General features: G+C 38.8%; 1 protein-coding gene across 1 annotated transcript in view; it reads left to right on the forward strand.

Moving 5' to 3' along the window:
* The window catches only part of IQCB1 (IQ motif containing B1), a 1,943,919-nt gene that overhangs the window by 438,796 nt on the left and 1,487,320 nt on the right, over positions 1-17,803 (forward strand). The gene's annotated exons all lie outside the window — the stretch shown is intronic.

Consider the following 17,803-nt stretch of genomic DNA (forward strand, 5'->3'; position numbering starts at 1 on the left):
AATCCCCCCTTTCTTTTCTAACTGCTCTTTTTTGCTCACAATAACTAACCCTTTCTTTTCCCCCAACATTGTTCAACAGAATTGTATCTGTTATAATTCCTGTTTGTCCATCCTAGTTGGCCATGGCTTATATTTCCACCTTTCTTTTTCCTTGTTATTCATGATGTTTTGTAGGCTGTTCTAGTTCAGTCCCATGTATTTTTTACTTTGTTTTGTAATCAGATCCAGCACCCAACTATTTAGTCTTTGCATATTTCTTGTAACTCCTCCCTGAGTATCCATCACTGTCTTCCATTTAGCAGTCTATAATTTGAATGTAATAAACCGATTGTCATTGAGTAGCTCTGTAATATTCTTGAAGATGTGGTACTGCTAATCCCTCCTCCTCCTCCTCTACAGGTATATCATGTTCTGCCTTTCCACCTTTGGATTTTTCTCATCCTAGGTGTACCTCAATAATTGCCTTCTGTATTAATGCCCAAAAACCTTTCCCTGGGTTGTATATAGTTTTCTGTCCTATACATAGACTCAGTGGAACCATAAACATGTTAATAGGTTGAATTCCTTGATATAAATCATTGTCATCACACACCATTTCCTATCATCTTGAGTACCTTTTCTTTTAGCTCCCCCAATGTTTTTCTTGGAGAATCTTTTTGAGTTTTTAGTTCTCCACATGTCAAGTTAATTTAGTTTGGGTATTTCTTTGCTAGTTTGTGAGATGGAGCATAGGTAATGCAGATTGCCTTTACCTTTGTCTTTTCTTAAGTAATTTTTGTATTCTGAAAACTTTGCAAGTTGCCTTAAAATCCTAAACAATTTGGATATATCCTTGTCCGTACTTTTTAGATACAATATTACATCATCATCTGCAAATGTCGCTACTTTCTCTTCTCCCCCATTCCATCTCCTTTCACTCTGCCTTATCTTCTGCACTTAGGGTTCCAGATACGGGGTAAAAAGCAGAGGGGGGAGAGTAGCAGCCCTGATTGGTTCCTCTGTTAATTTTAATTTCCGATGTTAGTTTCCATTTTATTGTAATTGCCACCTTGAATCATTGTAAATCTCCTTTTAAAACTGAAATAAACCTTTATGGGAATTCCATTTTACCCATTATTGCCCATAAATATCTCCAGTGTACTCTGCTAAATGCTTGCTCTACATATTGGACGGTGCAGTGGTGCAACAGTAGCTTTGTCGCCTCACAGCAAGAGGTTCTCTGGTTTAATTCTCGGCTAGGGTGCCTTCTGTGCGGAGTCTGCATGTCTTCTCTGTGTTCGTGTGGGTTTCCTCTGGTTTCCTCCCATGTTACAAAGACATGCATCTGGAGCATTTCTCCTCCGGCCTTCACTGAAAATTGGCTTTGTTCCAAGTCGGACTTTCATAGTTAACAAATGTTAAAATAAAAATAGTAATCTGCATCTAGTCACAGTAACAGTAACATTAAGGGTCACATTTTGTCTTTTGCTTCTGAGTGTATTGTATGTGTTTTAAGTATGTTAGCAAAGGTTTCTCTACACTTCATGGAGCCATACTGATCTAAATTAATAAGCTGTGGAAGAATTTTGTCCAGTCTCTTGGCTAGTCTGTCTGCCAGTGTGGCCACAGATGTCATAGAGTCATGATTCAATACCAAACCTGGACTTCACAAGCTTGGGTTATTTGGAACTTCCTCTTCCTTCTATATTACTGATATCACTTCCTTTTTTCCAGGCAGCTGGAATCTTTATTTCACTTAATTCTGTACTGAACATCCTGTGCTACATTGGAATAATATTTTGCCTGTATTATTTCCATAATTTTTTGATAGCCTGTCCCCAACAGTGATTTATCTGCTGCTTGTGCCTTCATCAGCCCTGTCATCTCATTGTCTGTTGTGGGGCTCTTCAGTTGCTCACTTTCTTCTTTAACTACTTTGGCCATTTCTAGCCCAGCATGAATTCATCTAGTCGACCATCTTCATCTCGGTGCATACTGTACTTTGTAATAATCAAAAAAAAAACTGTCTATCAATTTCAAGCAATTGCATATTTTTCCCACTTTGCTTAGCTTGGAAGTTAAAATCCTCTGTAATTTTGATGTGTTTTCAAAAAATTGCTGTTGAACTGCAATTTGTACTTTTTCATAAGTGTTCATCAAATACTTGTGCCACTTGTGCCATTTGGTTGGGAGGGTGGCCTAATGGTTGAGCTGTTGCCTTACAAACACAAGATGCAGGGTTTGAGTCTCACAAGGGATAATTGGGCTAGGCTTAAAATGGCTCGCAAGAGCAGTTAGCTTAGTACTAACCTATGAACCTATGAACTTATTTCTTCATTTCCTCCAACTCTCTCTGCTCCCCTTTCCTTAGTTTAGTCCTTTTTCCTGTAGTTCTCTTACCTTTCATAGTGTAAATATTCTAAAACACTTTCTTTCATCAGACTTTTTCTAAGTTATTGTTCTGACAGCCTCTCTTTACCCTGGGCCAGTAATCAAGGATCCTCAATCCTCACACTGACACAGATGAGAGACAGTCACTAAGAACAGGAATGGCTTTACACAGTATCTTCAGATTCACCTCTCTGCATCAAGCACAGTTTCCCCAAAGAGCACACACAGAACACACTCCAGACCTGCGACTGGACTCTCTATCTCTCCAGATCCCAAACAAGACTCAATTTGGAGCACTGTGTCCCAGTTCCTAGTAGCTGACACACCCAGACCTATGTGCTTAATTTTCACAGACACACTCCTGGGAAAGGCTGGTTCACATTTACTAGCTGTACCCCTTCTGACCAGACTGTAAGGTAACCATGCTGCCACCAGTCAACCACACTCTGGTTCTTACACGGCTATCCAGTTATACTGAGTAAAATCAATACTAATATAAATGATAGAGTGTAACGAAAGCAGCAATCCCTTTTAATAATTCTTTATGTTCCACTTTTCTTAAGTATGTTTCCTGAGGCATTGTTTTTGAGACTCTCTTTGCTTGATATAGGTTAGTATTTTGTCATTAACTTCTTAGTGAGACCATTTACATTCCAACATAATGGTTTCAGAACCATCCATGTGCCATTCCCTTACTCTTACCTACTAACATTAATTTATTTTTAGTGCAGGTTCAAGAGCTTTATCCATTTCCATAACTTTACACCATTCTTTATCAGGTTGTGCACTTTTTCTGCATTTATTCATTAGTAGCTTTCTATACCCTATTCGTAAAAACAACAGCTTAACAGCTGTACTTTCAACTATGTGCAAAGAAACTACAATACTCATATTGGTGTAGTCTTCCATTTAATCATGTGCTTGGCATCTCATTAGTCTCCTAATTCCCCTCTTGTTGTTTGCACCCTTTCCATTTCCTTCCCATCCTCCTGTAATCTACTTCCTTTTTTATTGTTTATCTCTCCTTACTTCTGTCCCCATTGAACAAATCACATTGTCCTTTACCTGCCTATCAGTTCTGCAGTTTACTTATACTCTTGATGTGTCTTCCTCTTGTTACTTTACTACCCCTGTCATTTTTACAACTGTTCCTTTAAATTCTGAATATGGTTGTAATGCACTGTATCTGTATTATATTACTGCGTTACAACTTCTTGTTTCAATATATCTTTTCTTTTATTTGTGTGTGTGTCTGCTGACCTGTTCTTAGAAAATCTCTCTGTTCTTGCTTATTCTTTCATTCATTCTATTTTATGCATTTCTGTTCATGACACTCCTCTCCACAGTAATCGTTTTACTTTTCCCATGTTCCCCACCTACCCTCACTTTTCCTGCTTAAGAAAGTCAACATGATGACTGTTTGTGAGGGTACCATATCATACATTTTTTTTTCTAAGTAGTTGTGCTGTCCTGTATGTTTAATCTTTGTATGCTTGTTCTGAAGATTGCTAATAAGTAAACTGATATACCATATTAGGTATTAATAAATTAAGCATCATGACATTTACATTTCTTACTAAATGCTTACTTCCGGTAATCTAGCTATATTTGCAAAGATGAGAGTAAAAGAATCAAGAAAAAAAAACTTTACAACAAGCAAGCAAGCAAAAAACTCAAGCAAATCAAAATATTCAGCATTCAACAGAGGAAAATTTATCTGGTCTTTTGCATCTTTCATCATAGTGCTTCTTCCCTTTTTTAATTAGTCCAGTTAGCAACTCTGCTACTCAGTGTGTATTTCCCTTTTATTGACTTCCTCTTGCAGCATGTTGTTTACTTCTCTTACATTCTCTCCATTTACTAAAGTGTCTAGACTTTTTGGACAGTCTTTCCATGTCTCTCTACCTGTCCTGCATTTTCCTTCTGAATATGGAAAATGGTTTTGCTGGCCATCTCTCTGCTAGATTTCTTGTATTTTGTTGCCTCTCTCTGGGGGTCTTTTCATTATCCTCGGATGCTTTACATAATCAGAAAGCTTGTTCATATTTCCAGCTCATTTTTGTGTCCTCTGGATCCAAAAATTTATTTTATTTATTTATTTTACATTTGTTGACCGGGATGGTCCGACTGGATACATGTCCATTTTCAGTGGAGGCCCGGGGAGAAAAGCTCCACATCGACAGTAAGTTACATACATGTTACATAGATACATATTGTTTCATTTAGTAATTAATACAAAAGTGGAAAAGACATGAAATATATGTATTATAAAAAAATGTCTTAGGAATAACAAACACAGACTACAACATAACATTTTCTATCCTGGGTTGTCCTTTTAGCAAAGATTTAAGGGCTTCCATATATGAACAGAAAAATTCACAAGGAAATATGGGGTCAGGTCAATTGAGAAAAAGGTCTAAAGTTTTTATATTTGGATAGTCCTGTAGAAAAAAAAATGAACTTGCCTTACTGAAGAGGAGATTAATCTGGGTTTGAGCATTGGCAAAGCCAATGTGACTTAAAATGGTATTTTAGACCCTTTTTGAATTAGGTTAGGGAGGTAGTAAGAGTGAGGTTGAAAGGAAGGGAGTTCCATATTTTTTCAATGGCGTTGGCAAACAGTTTATCACCCCCTGAGTTACAGGATTTGACTGTTTGTACAAGTAGCCTGTTTGATGAGCGTAGACTGTTGTGATTGGTATAAGGTATTATTAAATTTTTCAGTGCAGGAGTGTTGTCAGGTTGCTTGATAATTTTAAATGCTTCTATGAGTTGGTTCTGCTGGAGAAGGTTTGGTAATTCTATCCAACCGAGGTTTCGTAGGTTAATACAGTGATGTGTTCTATAGGGCATGCCAGTTGCAAATCTGGCAATATGATTATAACAACATGAGAGTTTATTTAGGACAGATTTGTTAAGGTTAGTAAGCATGGGGGAGGCATATAGAAGGGTAGAGAGAAGATGTGAGCGGGCAATGGCCACTTTTGCAATTGGAGTTAGGAAGGATTTTATTCTATATAGTGACCCAAGTTTCTTGTTAACGGTTTTAATAGTTTGGTTAATGTGCATGTCGAATCTAAGTTTATTGTCAATGGTAACTCCTAATAGTTTAGTATAGGAGTCTGGGGAGATAATAGTCCCATTGTTGGATTGTATAGTAAAGGATATGGGAGTGGGTTTTTGGGTTGGATGGAAGAGTAATAGTTTGGTTTTGTTTGGATTCAGGATCAGTTGACGTCCTAATAGCCAGTTCTCTACTGCAGTAAAAATGCATTGGGTTGTGGATATAAGGTTAACTGGAGATGTACCTTTAAATCTTTTGGAAAGAGAATTTTGAATAACGCTGAGTAATTTAAATCTCAGGCTCATATTGCTGTACTTCTTCAAGTGTGAAACATATTTGCTTCTTTTTCAATTTCATCTCCAGTGGATAATTTATTATGGTATATGAATATTCTTTTTTCTTATGTCTTCGACTTTTTCCACTTCTTCCTCAGTAAACTTGGCAGCTACTCTTTTAGCAGGAATGTTTGGACCTTCACAAAAATAGGTCATGGGAAATGTAAAGCTCCTCCTGCAAAGATGAGCATGTGGTATGCACACTGTAGTAAAATATTTTATTGTGGTAAATTAGTCTGTTCACTCATCAGTTTTCTGATTTAATTTATACACGCACTGCCTTCTACTCCCTCTGGAACATTGCTAAATCACAAATTATCTCTCTAATTTTTTTCTTCAACCTCTAGAAGTTTTTCCTTAATTTTTTCCCTCGTAGCTTCCAGCTCCGCCAGTTGCAAAGTATGTTTTTTTTCCTTTTTTGTAACATGAATACATCATCTGAGTGATTTTAAGGGCTGCTTCCATTTATTCCATTTTTTATTGTTTTCTTTGATAGATTCTCTTAATGTCCCACTTATTTTCAGGATCTCCGCATACAGTTTATCTGTTTTTTTTTTTGTCCAAGTTCAGCCATTTTCTCAGTCTATTTGTCTTCCTTTTCTGACTCATGTCTTCTGCACTCAAGGCCTTTATCAGTAAAAGATCATCATCTTCCTCTCTTTTTCTTGGAGTATTTATTTGTTTTCTTCTATTCTTAGCCATACAGACAATAAGCGCATTTCTTGTTAATAATGTAACTAAATTCTTTGCAGAGAAACAGTTTTCTCTGCCTTTTCTATTATCCAGGAGAAAGCATGCAAATTCACCAGCTTTCAGCTCAGTGCCATACAGGAATTTCTCCTGTAAAAGGCCTTTTGGTCCATCCAACAATCCTTTATAGTGTTTTCCCCAGTGCAACACTGTCTCCACATCTAAGGAAATCCAGTAGAATTCTTTGTTACCCTAAGATTTGGAGCATCTGAGAGACTCCAAAACCTGATTCTCTTATAGTAGCTGTAGCCTTTAAAAAGCATACAGCCCTTTAGAGTCCAGCAGTCCATCCCTTTGATAAGGAGTCCAGGATGATGGACTGCCTTGGGAAGCAGGTTTATATAATCCCCTGTCTGTTCCTTAAGGGACCTAAAATATCTTTCACATATGACATAATTCCTGTGAGCCCTGGTTGACAAGGTGCATGGGTTACTGGACCAGCTGATAGATGGAACTCTAGAACAAAAACTTCAGTCCTAGTCAGCATGTGCGTCATCCATGTGACTGGTCTGCAGTGCTGCTGAAGGTACTACCTAAACTGCATGGTTCAGTATTGCCATATGCCAGCATATCTGGCTCCATCTCATACGCTTTGCTGAAGACACCAAAACAACTTTTATGAATTTGCCCTTTCAAAGCCCTGCCCTGTCAGGTCCTGAAGTTGAATCATCTGGAGAACATGCAGAAAGAGAGAAAAACCTTTCCAGATGCTGAAGTGAAATTTCAAACTCTTCATTGCTTCTTTTGTAGGATTCACAGGACCCCCCTATGATTTAATGTTATGGCAATAGACATCAGCAGCAAAACCAATAATCTGGATGAAGCCAAAATTTCTTTGTTAATTTCCAGAAGAACTGTGTCTCCAGAAGGAGGTGTGCCTGACAACAGCAGGGTGTCCTAGGTCCACCTTAGCCAGCCACATAATCCCAGTGACCTTGTCCATCTGTCCCACTAGATGCAGTCAGGGGCCTTCTGTCCGTTTATCTTCCTATGTGATTGACTGTCAGGATAGTGGCTAAGGACAGTGCTATGCAGAGAGTTTACAGCACTCTCCTAAGGTCTTTACCTTTGCCTGATATACCACCCTATCAGAAAGTTGAGTAAGAAGAGAGGTACCCAACTTGCTAGTAAGAGAGACATCCAGATTGTCCCACCAGACTAGAAAGGATTATGGTATTACCAAAGGAAATGAACTTGAGGCCTATCTTAGATTTAAGCTACCAAAACATTTTCACTCCCATGGAAACATTTTTGGATAGTCATGATGCAGACTGTTCTTATATGCTTGTCAGGGGGAGACTCCATGTACAGTTTTGAACTCCTGAATGTCTGTCTTCACATTTAGTATAGTCAAGGTGTCCAGGAGGTGTCTCCAGTTCCTGGTAGGGAGAACTATCAGTATAGAACTTTCCCATTTGTTCTCACCACAGCACCTAGAGTGTTTACCAAGTGCATGCTGCTATTTGCAGCAAGCAAGAGTCTGCATGGGACAGAAGTTTTCCCTTACATGGATGACTGGCTCCTAGATGCTTCCTTCTTGAACAGTTTGACCTCCCCTCTGCAATCTCTGATTGGTCTGTTTCAGTCCTTGGGGATCATAGTGAATGCTGAAAAATATCAGCTGCTCTTTCAGGTCTCTTCTTTTTGGTTTCACAACAGCCCCTAGAGTGTTCACCAGAGTGAAAGACTCTAATCGTAATGAACAAGAAGCTGCAAAGGGCAACATTTTCTCTTACTTAGGTGACTAGCTCCTTGTTTCTTCCTTCTTAAGCAATCTGACCACTGCTTGAAAATGTCTGATTGGTCTGTTTTATTCCTTAGGGATCACTGCAAAAACGGCAATGTCTTAAATGAATCCATATAATTTGCTCACATTTATAGGCTGCAGTATGGACACAACAACTTCCAGAAAGACTCTAGCCTGTCCAGCACATAGTTTCACGTATCATGTCATGGCTCATTTTTTGCCTCAGGCTATTTAGGAAGCATCCTCGGATATTACTGGGGTTCATTAATGCAGTGTTTTGGACCTTAGCGATTTGCACCTAAGACCTGCTGCTTAGTGATAGTTGCAGGGGTTTTGTCTAATGGCATTTCCCAGAGGGCAGTTGGGGGATAGAATTGGAGTTGAAATTGTGGGCCAACAGATTTCCTATATCTTTTGGCTCTGTATAGGCGGCTTCATTTGCAATCAGTTCTGTATACTGCCGTGTGCGTTCAAGGTTTTGGACATAGCTATAGAAAACCTTGTGTATTTCCTTTGCCTGGGAGGATATCTTTATCTCAAATTTGGTAGTAATAGACTTAATTTGACATCTTAGTTGTTTGTTTAGATTGATGAGAGTGTTTTTATTGTGCTGGGAATAACACTTCCTAATCTTGGCCGTGACAGTTTTTTCTTTTGTTGTGCAACCTGTTTGTTTAGCTTCTTCCACCAGGGTGGTTTGCTTTTTGAGATAGTTCTGGGCTTGTTTCTGGTAGGCACAGTCGACTTTATACATTTATTGACATGATTGTACAGAGTTTCAGTGAACAATTCCACATAAGCAGTTGTGTTCTTAAGTGTTGGGAGGGGAGCTTGAAATCTTGACAGGTTATCACTTAGTAGTAGGAAGTCTGTCTTAGAATAGTTCCTAAATGTTATAGAGTTATCCACGGTCACAGAATTGATTTTTATTATGAAAGAGACAGCTTTGTGGTTTGACCTTACTAGAAGGGACACTTCTTCTTTTGGCTTTTCCCGGTTAGGGGTCGCCACAGCGGAACTCCGGTCCGCTAATGATTGGCAGTTGATTTTTACGTACGGAGTTGCCAGCCCTGATGCACAACCTTCTACAAAGGTACGCCCATTCACGCATGTCTCCACGCAGAAGACCCTTTAGCTGAGAATCGAACCGGACAGCGTCTTACTGTGAGGCGACAATGCTACCGCAGCACCACCACCGCGGACTACTCCCATTTTTGTTCATAGTTACACTTGGCTAATGACTACCAGGACCTTTACAAGCCTAGCCATCAACCCAGTCCAATTGCATTCCCTTATAACATTTGCAGTTAAACTGGTGGTATATATTAGTTGGGGGGGGTGTTAGTTGGGGGGGGTTGCTAAAAAGGTGAGTGTGTGTGTTGGGGGGGGTGGTAGGGAGTATGTTAGTTAGGGAGGTTTTACTGTTGGCCTTTGTCTATAAGAGACATGAGGGCCAGCCCTGGGATGAATTAAGATTTCCCATCCAATGGTCAAGTTTATGTTTGAATAGGGTTAGAGAAAGACTGCGCTTCACATTGATGGAAAGTCTATTCTAGGTCATAGGAATCCTTTGAGACACATATCTGTCTTGCCAGGATGTTTTATTTATGTCACAAGCAAAATTTAAATCTCTGGATCTAGTGTTTCTGGTGCTGTTTGTTTTGTGGATGTGCAAAAGCTTATCAAGGCTGGATCAGTGTATGCTAAGCACAGATCGCCTCTCAATACCCTGTAGGAGACAGAGTGTGGAAACAGAGCTCTAAGGTGATTTATAAAGGGCAGTCTGTTAATACTCTGAATTCTGTTGGTGAGGAACCTCGGTGGGTGTTCCAGCTGTTGCATATACCTAGCCAGGTACATGTCAAAGGGGGCATTGTGGTCAGCAATGGGTCTGGTAAGGGCTGGGTAGAGTGTTACTGTAGCTTCTTTGAACCTGGACGCCATACCCTTACTTATAAGTTGGGCAATATAGAATGATTTTCTTACTACCTTGGCTGTGTGTTGACCAAAGGCCAGATTGCTGTCTACATATGCTTCTAGATTTCTAACTAACAGTTCAACTCTTAGGGGTGTCTTATCAGTGGAGTAAGTTGCCTGGGTTGATGTTTTCACAAAGGATACTGTAATGCACTTCTTTGCACTGAGTTTGAATCCATGGTATTGGCACCAGTCATTTCTCTGCATTAGACCTTCTTGCATGATGTTAGTGTCATGGAGGGATTTATGGTAACACCCAATATGCAGTTGTCTGTGAAGATGGTGAGCCAGAGGACCTTAACATTAGCCTTGACCTCTGAGAAGAAGATGCTGAACAGGAGTAGGCCTAGCATGGGGCCCTGTGGGTACTCTCTGGTGACCTTCTTCTTGGTGAAGGTGGTCCACCAATCTTGACTTCTTGGGTATTACCTGTGAGTCAGCTAGCAGTCCATTGAGTTTTATATATGTCTTTGCCTAGTTTGGTGAAGTTGTCTACAACACTTGAGTGGAGTATTGTATCGACTGCCTTAGCCAGATCTAGGTAGGCTGTATGCACCATTGCCCTTCGTCCATTGCCTTGATTACCTTTTCAAAAAAGTCTACCAGGTTGAGTAGGTATGACCTTCCCTTGACAAAACCATATTGGGATGGGTCCATTGTCTGCAGGTTGCCAATGTCTTTGTTTTTTTTTTAAATATCTTTATTGAGTTATCACTTGTGATATAAAAAAATGAGACCACAATAAATCATTTCAAAACCTTTCCCACCTTTAATGTGACCTATAATCTGCACAATTCAATTGAAAAACAAACAAATCTTTTAGGGGAAAAAATATAAGAAATAAAGAAACGTGCAATAAGCTGGTTGCATAAGTGTGCATACTCTTAAACTAATACTTTGTTGAAGCATCTTTTGATTTAATTAGAGCATTCAGTCTTCTTGGGTGTACACCTGCCATCAGTTAAAGAGACTCTGATTACCCCAAATAAAGTTCAGCTGTCCTAGTAGGATTTTCCTGACATTTAGTCAGTTGCCTGCTACAGCAAACGCCATGATTTGCAGAGAGCTTACAAAGCATCAAAGGGATCTTATTGTTGAAAGGTATCAGTCAGGAGAAGGGTACAAAAAAATGTCGACAGCATTGGATATACCAACGAACACAATGAAGACAGTCATCAAAAAGTGGAGAAAATATGGGACAACAGTGACGTTGCAAAGAAATGGACATCCCTCCAAAATTGATGAAAAGACAAGACGGAAACTGGTTAAGGAGGCTGCCAAGAGACCTACAGCAACACTGAAGGAGCTGCAGGAATTTCTGACAAGTACTGGTTGTGTGTACTACATGTGATAACAATCTCCAGTATTTTCCATATGTCTGGACTGTGGGGTAGGACTGTAAGACAGAAGCCTTTTCTTACACAGAAAAACACCCAGGCCCAGCTAAAATTTGCAAAACAGTACATCAAGTCTCCGAAAAGCATGTGGGATAATGTATTATGGAATGATGAGACAAAGGTATAACCACAACGAAAAGCAGTCACGAAATAAACCCTTCGCCTCCAGAGAATCAGTCCAAGCACGTTTATTGTAAAACACTATAAGCAAAGCTTATAGCCAACAACATATAGCATGTAAATGCCTTAATCCACAAACCAACAAACAGTATGCGTTTTCGTCAACTTCTTGACTTCATCAGACAATCAGTACATCAAATTAACTCCATTTATATAGCCATTATCCCCAGTTAATTGATTAAAATCATTTCAAAAATTTAAAGATACATCATAGTTTAAAATGTGATAAAAAATGTCATTTAAAAACTGTTGATACATATGAACTAATAATGAACATTCTTAAAGAATATATAATCTTAAAATATATATGCATTTGCATGTTCTTGTAAGAAGTTCAAAAAATTGTTGAAAAAATATATATTATTGAAAAAATATATATTGAAAAATATTAATGAATTATTAAATAAGTTTCATATAATAATAAAGTGCCTTGCAGGTTTAAAAATCGATTCCCATACATTGTACATAATATAATGAAAAAATACATAAATATAAATTCTCATATATTGAACTTTAAAATGTATAATAATATTAAAATTGTTATATATTCATTTCTCACATATACATTAAATGCATTGAATGGAACTGTATCAGGTGTTATGGAACCCTCTTGTGGTCATGTGTAGTCATTATCACAAGAAGTTTTTTCTACAATTTTGCAGCTCTTAATTTAAGCAATGGTAATATAGAAATGTTATCGTTAAGCCCTGGAAATTTATCTGCATTTAAGGCAACTTGCCACCACAGCTCCCTATATTCAATTCTAGTTTCCCAAGGGCCCCCTCTAACATCCTTTGGAATACTTTCTATAACTAGGAATTTGAATTTATATTCCTCACATGTTTTGCTATGCTTATATAGAGCATTACTTTCCTTCTTAGTAGATATTTCATAGATGTGCTCATAAATTCTTTTCCTTAAAGCTCTTTCAGATTTCCCTATATAAAAAGCCCCACATTTTTCACAAAAAGCAAGGTAAACTATCCCCTTGGTGTCACAATTAAAATATTCCTGGCTGTTTATCATTTTGTTTCTACTTGTTATAAAATAGCTATCACCATTTATGACATAACAGCATTGCCTGCAATGCCCACATTTATAAGTGCCCTTTCTACACACTTTATGAATAGTTTGGGATTTGTTACTCTCAAGTATCTTACCAAGGTTCCTAGCATTCCTATAAATCACTTTTTTAGGAATACTACCTATGCCTTCTATATCAGTGAGGGATAAGAATTTATCCCATTCTCTAAAAAATATCTTACTAATTCCACCATTTATTTTATTATATTCAAGGACTAAGGCCTAGGAAAGATCATAACCTTCATTGTTGTTCCAAGTCACTAGTTCCATCTCTGTGTTAATGTTTGGAATACTGTTAACAATGCAGCTCTTATAAATAGGAGCAAACCTATCCCTCCTTCCTTCTTCAACCTCTCTTCTTATTCGTTCTACAAATTCGTTGGGGTAGCCCCTCTCTTCAAACATTCTCTCTAAAAATTCACATTCCCTGTAAAAGTCCTGATCTGAGCTGGTCATGCGACTACCCCTGACAAACTGTCCTTTGACAATACTTTTTTTACAATGCTTGGGGTGCGCACTTCGAAAATGCAAAAAGGAATTGCAGTATGTAGGCTTGCGATAAACTCTGGTTTCATACTGCATTTCTCCTTTATAAAGCTCTACATCTAGATATATCAAGCTACTATCAGAAACATTATGTGTGAATCTCAAGAAGCTTGTGGTAACATTAATATAAGCTAAGAACTCGTCCAGTCTGTCTCTCCCAGCAGTCCAAAGTATTACTATGTCGTCCAAGAACCTCCTATATAACATCCAGCAGTTCTTATATTGGGAATTAATGACATATTTCTCCTCCCAGTACGCTAAAACCAGGTTAGCATAAGTGGGGGCACAAGCTGCCCCCATAGCAACACCTTTTATTTGCTGGAAAAACTCCCCTTTAAAGTATATATAGTTGTTCTTCAGGACTAAGTCAGTAAGCCATAAACTAGCCAATTTGTCATTCTTATTCATTTCTTCATGTCCAAACACTATATCCTCCATGATACTTTTTCCTTCTTCATATGGAATGGAAGAAAACAAATCAACAATGTCTATGGTGAGAAACAAGACATCCTTGTCCCAAGCACATTGATTAAGGTCTTTCAATAAATCCCAGGAATCTCTCAAAATGCTCTGCCTTCCTGTCCATAAGGGTTTTAATTTGAGATCGACATATTTTGCCAAAGTTTCCGTCTTAGAACCCTGAGCAGAAACTATGGGGCGGAGAAAGGGATCATCTTTGTTTTTGTGAATTTTCGGTATTCCGAAAATAGTGGGTATTTTGGGTTTATCCACTTTCAAAAATCTATAACTACAATGACTGATTAATCCCTCCTGTAACATATCATCTAATGCTGCATCAATCTTATTGTAAGCTATATTAATTTCATTCTTGGAAACTGTACTATATTTGTCTTCGTCCCATAATAGCGTATACATCTTACTGTCATAAAGAATATAATCCATAAAGATGATACCCCCTCCCTTATCCGGCTTCATCACTCTCACATTGCTATTGTTCCTGATATCATATAGTAATTCTTTTCCTTTTGTAGTCATATTATCATACTTTATACCCTTATTAATATTTCAAGGTATTAAAGGTATAACTTTTTGGCCACAATTCCAAAAGGTACATTTGGCGCAAAACCAACACTTCACATCACCAAAAGAACACCATCCCCATGGTGAAACATGGTGGTGAAAGTATCATGATTTGGGGTTGCTTTTCTTCAGCTGGAACTGGGGCTTTAGTCAAGGTGGAGGGAATTATGAACGGTTCCACATACCAATCACTTTTGGCCCAAAACCTTCAGGCGTCTGCTAGAAAGCCAAAGATGAAGAAGAATTTCACCTTTCAACATGACAATGACCCCAAGCATACATCCAAATCAAAAAAATAATGGCTTCACCAGAAGAAAATTAAAGTTTTGGAATGGCCTAGCCAGAAGCAGACCTAAATCCAATAGAAAATCTGTGGGTAATCTGAAGAGGGCTGTGCACAAGAGATGCCCTTGCAGCAGGGGCAGCTCGTGCTATAGGACTGCGGGACTGCAGCCCTCCCACCTGTGAAATAAAGTCCCCAGTCCCCGCAATCCCCGTAGAACTAAAAATGAAAATAATAAAAAATCTCTCGGACTGCACGCATGCGTGCTTAGTTCCTGGCTGCTGTGTTAGGCAGACCAGAACACCAAGCATGCATGCTCAGGCATTCCTGAGCTCCAGACTGCTCAGTCAGGCAGTCCGGATAGGGAAGGGAGTAAACTCCTCCCTTCCAAACCAGAAATCTGTGCGGTGACGACCACACAAACCAGACGGTGTCCAGACTGCGGGCAATGCAGTCTGGACCAATAGCATGAGGCTCCAGCCTACTCACATCTCGCGGGAGAGTATGCGCGGGCTACAGGATCATGCCAGCATGGAGGACAGAGAAGCTGCAGAATGGATTTGTTGCACGCCAGCCCAAGGAGCTGCAGGATCGGATCGCCTGGCCATGAGACAGGTAGGGTGCACGATCGGGAGGTGTGTGTAGGTGTGGATGTTTGTTGATCTGTGTGCTTGTGTGTGTCCTGCAGTGAGTTGGTGTTCCATTCAGAATTAGTTCCTCTGTCTTCTTCCAAGAGGAGGCTTTGGCCCAGTTATCACTACAGTATAGAGACAAATTTTGGAGGTGAATAACAGTACATAAGTATTTATAGCCTTAAGCTTAATAATTTAACTTTAAAGAAGTTTGAGAATATTATTAGCCAGGAATCAGCTGAAGTTATAATACCACTGTCAGTTTTGTAACTTCACATCACGTTAACTCTGAACTATTACACTTGCACCTAATGGGTTCTGTCAGTAAATAAATAAGCCTTCCACCTCAGAGCCATAATTGTGAACTGAGAGCCACATTGTGAAGGATCACACAGTCAGATACTTCACATGAATTCTGTTCTGAAAGGATTTACAATGAACAATGTAACAGAAAACAGTGTAATTTAAAAAAATGCAGTTTAACATGTCATGCATAGAATTTTCTCTGTTTTTTAAATAAAAGAAAACAGAACTGTATAGATGTTCTTGTATTTTTTCAGCAGAATGAATGGGTCAGTTAAATTAGGAAAAGCAACTCCAGTTTATGATGCTTTTTAAACTGAACAAAAAATGAAAAAAATAATAAAATAAATTACATTAGATACAGGGAGACAAGCACTAAGACAAAATGTACTGAACAAATGATAGTTGATTGGAAACTATGTAGCCTGCATTAAAAGGGGTCTGGAAATCTGTTTTGTTCAGTAAATTTTTTTCATAGTATGTTTTACCTTTGTAAGTGTGCTGCAGTGTTTTTTTTTTTTTGTTTTTCACACACAACTATATTTCTGTTACAACTTAAAAGACTTTTTCATTAGTGAGGAAAGATGTGCAAAATATTAGAACCTTAATCTGCTGACCTCAGCTGTCCAACTTTACTTGCTAAATGTGCAGATAGAATATACTGCCATGCAGAAAATTAAACCACCCGCACTTGCTAAAATTGACAGAATAAGCTGCAGATGTGGTATGCCCACTAGGTATGAGTGCTTCTCTTCCTCACACAGTTCCAAATTACATTAAGCAGGCAGGTCAGAAAATAACTGACTACCACCACTAACATTTCCTTGATATGGTAGAGGACAAGTAATTAGAGTATGACATACCACTACTAAAAGGCTGTGACTTGGTCAGTTAGGTAATCCTTCAACTGTCGCATACATACTAAACCTTTTTCTTCAGTATCTAAAGAGCGTAAAAAATTATACTTCCAAAACCAAGTCTGAATTGACATAGAACGCTTAAATGGTAGATGTCCTTTGCTGGAAATGTATTTAGTAAAAAAAAATACATGCTCAGTACAGCAGCATAATTCGTTAAATGCATCACATTCAAATACTGTGGCATAAGCTACACATCCACTGTGTTCATCCTTCATTGAAGAGATTAAAATAACAATGAATTTACTGGCCCATATTCAATGAAAGTCATGGGGAAGAGTTGCCTGGATAAACAAAATTCCTTGTATTTAATTGCCCTAATGCTGTTTATTCTAGCAGCTAACTTTGTTCTGACACTTCGTGCATGTAGTTTTCTAAAAATTACACTACATTTCTGACATTTTGTGCTCTTGGTATGGCTGGTGTCATTTCAGTATAACTCTGCATCTTTTTTTCTGCATCTTAAGGGTCATCCTACCTACCACATCTATTCAGTTATACTAGGAAATGAGCCAAATTGCGTGTGAAATGCCCCAATTGCTGTATAAGGGTGGCTAGAGAGAACACATGGTGGTGGATATAGAATACCTCAGGCTTGAACCATGCACCTTGGTTGCAGGTGGCAAGGACCTGAATTCCCTACTTACCACCATTTGTAAAAAAATTTGCAGATTTTTGCTTCATATTTGTTCTGTTCTGTTCCTCATAAAATTTGAGAATGTTCATCGTGTTACCCTGTTGCAGTCATCCCACTTGGGTTATCCTGCCGTCAGGCGGTCCCGCAGTCGGCCAGAATTCCAAAGTCTTGGTCCGGCTTCGGTTGCTGTCACTTCTTCCCTGACGTCAGTGCGCCAGGGGTATAAATAATGCATCCGACGCCATTTTCTTCAGTCTTTCTTGCCGCGCGGTGCCCGAAGCAGAAGCAGTTCGCAAGTGCCGGTCGGCCGATTCCTGAGATTTTCGAAGTCGAATTTCAGATCCAAAGTCTTCAATAAAGCTAAGTACCCTGTTGGGGAAACTTTTCTTGCCTCAGACCGCTGTCAGAAAAAGTTAACAATTGTATTTCTTGTGGGAAGCAAATACCTCCTAAGGATTTTCATTCTTACTGCATACCTTGCCTAGGCCCAGACCACGACGTCACTGGTTGTCGTTTTTGTGCTAGGTTTAATAAGCGTACT

The sequence above is a fragment of the Protopterus annectens genome, chromosome 6.part0 (assembly GCF_019279795.1).
Source record: "Protopterus annectens isolate FY-2018-M chromosome 6.part0, PAN1.0, whole genome shotgun sequence".
NCBI lineage: Eukaryota > Metazoa > Chordata > Ceratodontiformes > Protopteridae > Protopterus > Protopterus annectens.